Source organism: Brassica oleracea, chromosome C4 (genome assembly GCF_000695525.1).
Source record: "Brassica oleracea var. oleracea cultivar TO1000 chromosome C4, BOL, whole genome shotgun sequence".
In the NCBI taxonomy this organism is placed as follows: domain Eukaryota; kingdom Viridiplantae; phylum Streptophyta; class Magnoliopsida; order Brassicales; family Brassicaceae; genus Brassica; species Brassica oleracea.
The window spans coordinates 41,711,400-41,720,215 of NC_027751.1; positions in this window are offsets into that span (position 1 = coordinate 41,711,400).

An 8,816-nucleotide genomic window follows, 5' to 3' on the forward strand; every position below is an offset into this window, starting at 1 on the left:
TATGTATAAAACGTTTATAGTTATATCTATTATATAAGGAAAGACCTTTACTATTACTGTTTAAATAAACTTAAGTATGTTGTGAATAATATAAGCGAGGAAGATTTTCTGTATATGCATTATCCTTCTTGTATAATAATTTAAAAGGAAACAAAAAAGAAGTGAGATAGGACGTGAGAGAGAGAGGTATGAGTGATTTTATTTCTTCTGGTTGTACAGACAAAGTAAAGAGGATGAGTGCTATTTATAGCACAATAGGTCGGTCTCATATGGAGTAAAAGAAAAAACAAGAAGATGATGCACAAAATTAATTTGGAGTGGACAAGTGTCCCACTACGTGGGATTATATGGATAATCATACGTAACACTCCCCCTTGATTATCCATCTTATATTATGTAGTGCCTCGTTAAAAACCTAGTCATGGAAAAACTCATTGGGACAAAAACCATGACAAGAAAAAAAGAGTACACTGCCGTAATCTCCCCCTGAGAATAGTGGACATAGCTTTCTCGTCACATATCACATAAATGCCGCATTCCGATACCACAAACGTGTTTTCAGAATGTTATAGTCGGAAGAGCTTTTGTGAACAAGTCAACTGGATTGTCGCATGACCGTACATATTCAATGTCCACTTCTTGGTTATGTGCTTTGTTATGTCGCTCTTGATATAGCCTTTTTTGAGTTGAGCAACACAAGCCAAATTGTCTTCAAATATTTTCGTCGGCTTTTTCTTGTTGACTATTCTGTTTGATTCTTATATGTGGTGATTCATTGACCAACAAACATTCTCGACATGCTTCGTGAAGCACAATAGTTTCTGCATGATTCGAAGATGTAGCAACTAGAGTTTGTTTCTGGGACCGCCAAGAGATCGCGGTTCCACCAATTGTAAAACCATATCCGTTTTACGTTCGACTTTATAAATAGCATGTATCTGCAAAACCATACCAAACTCGGGTTTCTAGGATAAATTAATCCTAAATCAATACGTACCTTGGAGAGAACAAATATGTTCTCGACGCCGTTCTAATTTCCATGAATAGGAAATGAGCTGTATCTTGCAAAGACATTAGTGTCTAAAAGTATATTTAATCAAATACAACTCGCAAGATATATAATTTTATTCAAAAGATATTCACTTAAGCGATTGTACCACATGCGTCCGGATTGCTTTAATCCGTAAAGTGATCGCTGTAACTTGACCGAAAAAATCTCTCTGGATTTTTCTTTCAATTCCCCTGGCATTTTCAATCCCTCAGGGAGTTTCATATATATATATATATATATATATATATATCGTTATTCAACGATCCATACAAATATGCAGTCATAACGTCCATGAGATGCATCTCAAGATTTTTAGATGCCGTTAGGCTCATCAAAAATCTAAACGTAATTGCATCCATTACCGGGGAATACGTTTCCTCAAAATCAATTCCCGGTCTCTGACAAAATCTGTGAGCAACTAATCAGGTTTTATATCGTGTTACTTTTCTCACGAATACCCACTTATACCCAACAAGATATATATTCTCATGCGTTATGACTATAGGTCCAAAGACATTTCTTTTATTCAGGGAGAATAATTCAATTTGAATGGCCTTCTGCCACTCCTCCCAATCATGTCTTTTTAACATTCCAAAATGGACCTTGGATGGGGATCATCACTTTTATGATTGATCTCTTTGGACAGAAAAGGAGAACATTCCATCAACATCTTTTATATTATAACTTTTCATCAAGGGTGTAATTGATGGAAATCTCATACTTTTATGTTCCCTTTTCGTTATCTGGATCATCTTTATTTGGTTCATCTTGACCATTTTCATCTATGTCTTCTTTCAGACATTTTTCAGTATCTGGTTCTTCTGAAACCTTTCCACTTATGCGTTCTTTCAGACATCTTATAATATCAGGTTCTTCTGGAACCTTACCATTTATGCCTTCTTTCAGACATCTTTCAGTATCTGGTTCTCTTTGAACATTGCAACTTTTCTCAATCAATTTCCTTAGGAGATTTGTACCTCTAGAACCCGCTAGTCTCTCCCTCTTTAACTGAACACTAGGTTCATTTATTTTGTTACCATCACTTTGTTCTTAAGGAACATCAACTCTTGATGGAACATTTTCAGCGGGTATATCATGTCATATCTGTGAACACATCTGGTAACTGGTTTGCAAATGCACAATTTTCTGAACTTCCAGCTCTCTTTGATCCGTAGGGGGATCAAGGTGTAACAACGACTATGTACACCATGTAATCTATTTAGGAATTTCTCAAATTCCTCCCCCTAACGCTAGAAATTCATCCTCATTAAAATGGCAATCGGTAAATCGTGCCGTAAACATATCACCAGTTACCGGTTCAAGATACCTTATATACGACTTGTTCTAACTCTTCCAGAGTTCGATACACTCCCGAGAGCATCTTTAACTCTCCAAGGACTACTAAATATCAAGATGCAACTCAAGTCATTTTTGTCTTGCCAGACATTTAAATATATTGCATCTATTTTAAATTTTCTCCAGTGACCTCGGAACAAGCCGTTTTTTATACCTCAAGGTCATCTATACCTTGGACTTTTGGTCCAAAAATCTCTCATTTTTCTAACTAGATTTATATCGAATTGATGGCCAATCAATTCACTTTACCCTCATACATAGAGGTAGATTCATAATCCTTATTTATATAGCGCTTTTTCATTTTATCGTCGACAATCTATTTTCTCTTTGGTTCCATCTTTTTACCCGTACTGATATGGTTAATCGAGATCTCTTTATCATCATCGATGATTTACCCAGGTACCTGACTGTAATATTAACCATATCAACGGTCTTATCATGAGATTCATCCTCTATTCATATTTTTGCTCCTTTTCGAGGACTCTTTGGAACCAAAATGGTCTATTACGTCTCTAGCGTGCCATAGACTCAGATATCGTCGTTTTAGGACACTATTTTCTTATTGGAGCATTTCAGCTGGAATATGAGATATCATTATTTCATCAAAATGTCTGGCAGACATTTTATAAATGGATTATCCTACTTTTCATTGTAATCCATTTCATATATCTCATTCCATCAGCTTATCATATGCTTCTAGCAAACTTGTGAGCATATTTCTAATTATCCATATACTTTATCCCTCTAAATTGTATATGTTTTTATTACATGCACAACTGCATGTTTACACCCGATAAGGAGTATCATCTTACTTGAATTTACTTTATCAAGTTGAACATAATTTTTCAATGTTCTACTCACTAGGATTTTTTTAATTCTCCCTCTCGAGATGATGACACTCCATGTCTAAAATTTCGTACTGAATCCCACTCTAGAACCAATAATATATTCAGTTTTTTCCATTTGGGTTGAATTATGTTTCAAATCCTTTAGAGTGAGATTTTAATTTGGGGTCTGCTTAAAGAAATCACATATAGTGAACTTGACTGATGATTCAGCACTCACGATGGTTTCCTTTATTTTCTTGACATGCTATATGTGAAAAACTTCTGGTTTTTCAACATTTCACAATAATATCGATAACATTATTGGAGATGGCTATATATCAGTAAACTTCAGGTTTACCACTCATTTATAGTTTTGCCATCTTTTTCTTATGCATGTCTTTTCATCATAAGCTCCCATAGAACCAATAATAATTTTTACAGTAATAGATATTATACTTACTTATTTTGAGAGAGGAGAAATATTCGTTACCTTTAGTAGTCATGTACGATGACCCAATATCTGCCAGGTATATCTATCTCCATCTTGAATCTCAAAATCTTATTCAGGAAGATAATTCTCATATCACATCGATATTTTATTTTCATTTTCTGGACCAACCAGAAAATCTGAATCATCAAGATGAGTATTCAAGCTATGGAAAGATGGTTTGGGCTCATAAGAGATAAAGTTTATTTCACTTCCTTTCTCTTTTTCTTTTGATTTTCAATATAGATCGGCTAAATATTTGGCTTACGACAACTACATAACCAATTTTCTTTCTGGCCGCATCTGTAGCAAACCTTTTATGTTTGCCTTTTATCACCCGACCACTTTCATTTTTCGTGGAAGTTATAATTATTTCAATGGACGGAATCTTCTTCCTTGTCCTCTTCCACGACCACGATAGCGGTTTCAACCGCATCCAGACCCTCGTTCTTTTCTAATAGGACCGACTTGATGGTCTAATATCATGCTTTCCATTTTTTTTTTCCAGTTTTCACGGAGGATTTACATCAACTCCAACTATTTAGTGAATTCTTTCTTTCAAGGATTTAATTATCAAAGATCTTCTAAATCTTTTCTCATGATACACCTCATCTTAAAAATCATCATTGAATTGGTGTAAATATCATGGCTTTATCTTTTTCTCATCCAATATAGTTTATATCGATGATTTCTAAAAGCTCATTTTCTCTCAGGTACATCTTTGCACCCACTGCCCAGGTCATATAACTATTTCCCGTAATACCAAAGGCATTATTTTGAGCTTTGTCAAATTTGACCGTATTCATAGATTAATAATATAAATATAGTAAAGACGGGAATTTAAATGCAGAAATTAAAGGCATAAAATAAAAGCATAAACTTAAATTGCAGAAATTTAAATAGCATAAATAAAATCGGGAGGCTTAGCCTACCACATGATCCGAGGAGTCATAGACTACCATATTGATCATTATTTTTCAAATTCCAAGGAGACATGGTTTACCATTTTAACTTTTACTTATTTCAAGGTCCGAGGAGACTTAGTCTACCATTTTTGACCTTTTTTTTATTCATGGAGGCAAAACCTACCACGTGTTTCTCTGATCGTGAAGGCATAGCTTACGATAACGATCAGTCGGAGAAGGCAGAGCCTATTATCCCGAAAATAAACGGAGAAGGCCTAGCCTCTCACTCCGGAACAACAATAAAATTTAAATAAATTAAGTATGTTGAAAGATAGAAATTAAAACTTATCTCGTTTGGTTTTTGCTGATCGGAAAACGTTCGTGCTGATAACGTGTTGCGAATAATACAAGCGATGAAGATTTTCTGGATATGCATTATATAATAATTTAAAAGGAAACAAAAGAGAAGTGAGATAGGACGTGAGAGAGAGAGGTATTAGTGATTTTATTTCTTCTTGTTGAACAGACAAAGTAAAGAGGATGAGTGCTATTTATAGCACAATAGGTCGGTCTCGTATGGAGTAAAAGACAAAACAAGAAGATGATGATGCACAAAATTAACTTGGAGTGGACAAGTGTCCCACTACGTGGGATTATATGGATAATCATACGTAACAAAGTATTCTTAACTGGTCATGTAGTTACTATCGAGAATATGTTGTATAATACTAAAATTTGTTCTGTCACGTGTCTTCAGTGAATCCTCCTTTTAGATAGGCTCTGCTTCATCATTAGCACACGAGCGTTTGTTCTAACAGTTGCATGTTCAAAAAAAAAATCACCATGAACGCTGACAGACCACTCTCTGATATGGAACAACTCCCTTAAAACATTCAAGAAGATATTATCTCTAAGACCATGTTTATCCCTGATCCTTAGTGGGATCCTTAACCCAAAAAAGTGAATTAACTAAATGAAAAGAAAAGAAAAGGTAGATTATCGATCCTTAAAATGGGATTTGTGCGACCGATTTTAAGGGGGTTATAGAGACACGTGTCAATCTATGAACCAAAGTTATTTTTTTGTATTTTCTTTTTTTTGTCTCACTTTCTTCTCTCCTCTCACTTTCTTCTCATGTTCTCCGTCACAAAAGAAGGAGAGAAGCGGTGAACGGCGATTCACACCAACTTGTTCGCTGCTTTGGATACTCGAAGGAAGAAGAAGAAGTCCGGTAAGGCCAAAGCTTCCTCCTTCGTTAAGGAGTCTGAGCCACAGGTCTTCTGATATCAACAGCGACGATGAAGATGATGACTATTTCACTACCACTGCTCCTCCTCCTCAGCCCTTGAGGAGTGCTTCCGATGCAAAATAGGTTCACGTTGAGGTTAAAAGTCTATACCTTTCATGTATGTATGTGTTCATTTCTGGTGTCTCCATTCTGTTTCAACCTCTTTAGATTTCACATGCTTTGAGTGATAATACTTGAATATTTGGGCATTCAGGGTTCTAGCTTGTGTTCAATCAATGGTTCTAGAATCTAGCTTGTGTTCAACCTCTTTAGATTTAACATGCTTCAAGTGATACTACTTGAAACTACCCTCGTTGATCACTCCAGCATTCAAAGGTTCTAGCTTTCTGTTTTGCTTTTGATTTTCCTTTGAAATTGAGAGATGGAGATACGTCTTGCAGGAAAGTGAGAGTGAAGAAGATGTTCTTGATGAAGGTGATGATGATGAGGATGATTTGGAGGAAGAGCCTGAGACACAAGTTCATCCAGAAGCAGAGCCTGAGGTGAAAAGGGCTCCTGAATTTCGTTAATGGGTCCTTCCCGTTCCACCCCCTTTTCACCCAATCTGGTTTCTTTGTTTGTGTATCTCACTGTTATTTACATCTTGTGATCCCTGCTCTGCTCATGATTGGCAATACTGTGTTCACCGAGAAGATACTCAACTTCCTGCCAAGTATTGCAGTTGCATAGCAATAAGCTACCGGCGACGGAAGCGTTTGAGAAGAAGAAGAACAAAAGCAGGTGAAGTAACAATGTTTTCAACATCGATTATTACTCTTCTTCCTGAGGTAAATGTCAAATTCAGATAAAATTTTAATGACATTACCTATGAACATGATGAAATGTTTTACAATTTTTTTTAAGAACTTTTACTTAAGAAACTTGCAATGGATGATAAAAATTTAGGTATTTCTTACCTAAAGTTTTAAGACATATTTATTACTAAACAATTGATTAAGAGACCCTAAAGGATTCTAGGGATAATCATGCTCTAAGGTTCCAAAGTTGTCAAGAACCACTTTAAAGACATTCGCGTTTACAAGAACTTAAGACTCAAACCGCTGACTATTCATCCCCTTGAATTTTTAACAAGATATATATGCCAATCTCATGACACAAGGTTTAGCATATGAAATTTAGAGGCTCACTATGTCAGAGGCATTCAAGAATATTTTGAAAAAACATAACGTCGACATCGGTCTCCATCATCTCAAAACAGCAGCAGAAGAAGATACATCTCTAGATGGAATTTATCTACATGGTATAATCATTCTATGCAGAGTAGATAAAAGATATTGGCGAAGTATACCTTGATAAAATTGATTGGAAATACAACTATGACATGGGTGATCAGTGTTGGAAAGCTTGCATGGAGTATGAGTTAAAAAACTCGGTTGTTACTTCATCTGAAATTTTTTTTTATCTGAATTTTTTTTTTGTTATTTTAATATCTTTGCTATTATCAACAGTTTTCTTCATCCTCCCAGTGGGAAAAAAATACTTTGGAAAATGTTGTAAAAGTCCTATTCTTTTTAGAAAGATACTGTAACAGTTTTTACTTGGAACATTTTATGATATTGTTGTAACATTTTATGATATTGTTGTAACAGTTTTTTTTCCACCAATAACAATTTTTTTAAGTATTTCGAATGTTGGCCAAAACTGGAAAATAATTAACATTCCTTTACGATTAATTTTTAAACAAATTCCTTTACTATTATTATTTGGCTCTCCCACACTTTTTCACAAACATATATATTACATCAAGTTCACATTTATACAATAAATCATAGAACTCAAGAAGTTTACTATAAATAAAACAAATTTACAAAATCAAAAATTTCAAAAACTACCATAAAACATTTACAAATACACCCATAACAAAAACATCACATACATTACAAATAAAACTAAAAATGTCATACGTAAATTGTACAAATGGTAAACATCCCGTCCGTAGGGCGGGCTTAACCCTAGTTATTAATAAAATAGAAAACAAATTTCAATCCGATAAAGTGTTATCGGGCTGCCAAACTCTATAATCTCATTGTCGTTGGGCATTTTAATGGTTATTTTTATTTTCTTCTTCAAATAAAGTTAAGTTTTGTTCTAATAGTTTTCTTCTTTTTCTCTCGAAAAAAGTCTAAACATATTCTACTCTTACTATATAACTATATATTATTAAATTTCAGTAATATATTTTATTTTAAAAACTTACAAATTATCAAACTATAAGTTTATTTTAGCTAAATCCTTTCTATATACATAATTTTGATTTTGATTAAAGATACAATGATTCCTAAGGAAAGTATTAATAATTTTGTTATTTTTTTAAACACAAACATTTATTTAAAATATAAAATAAAGCTATATAAAAGTTTAAGAATAAATATTTGAATACAAAATTAAAATAAAAATAAAATTATGAATTGTATTTTATTACATTTGATGCATTTCTATTTAGTATTTTGTATTTGGTAACATTTTTTAAAAACACAATACTGCTATTCATAAACTCATTTTTTCATAATATATTATTAGTGTATTACACGATGGTTATTTACTCTGGAGTACATTTTTTCTTTTTTATACTCTGGAAGACTAGTCGAGTGTTGAAGTTTGGATCACCTATTCGAGGGTTATCTTGTGGACAAGTTGGATGTTAAAATTCTGGATCGTTTCTTGGTTATGAAAAGATGTTTGGCAATTTTTCGAATGTGGTATGTAAGTCTGTGATTCATATGTCATTAACTCTTTCGCATTTGCAGGTTTGGTGATTGGCCCGACAGTTCCGAAGTTGTGGAAAAAGAATGGACATCGAGGACAAAAGCTATTGACGAACTTTAAAGATTGGTCAAGTGAAGCTTATGATAACACTCGTGAGAAGATTTTTAAGGATGAA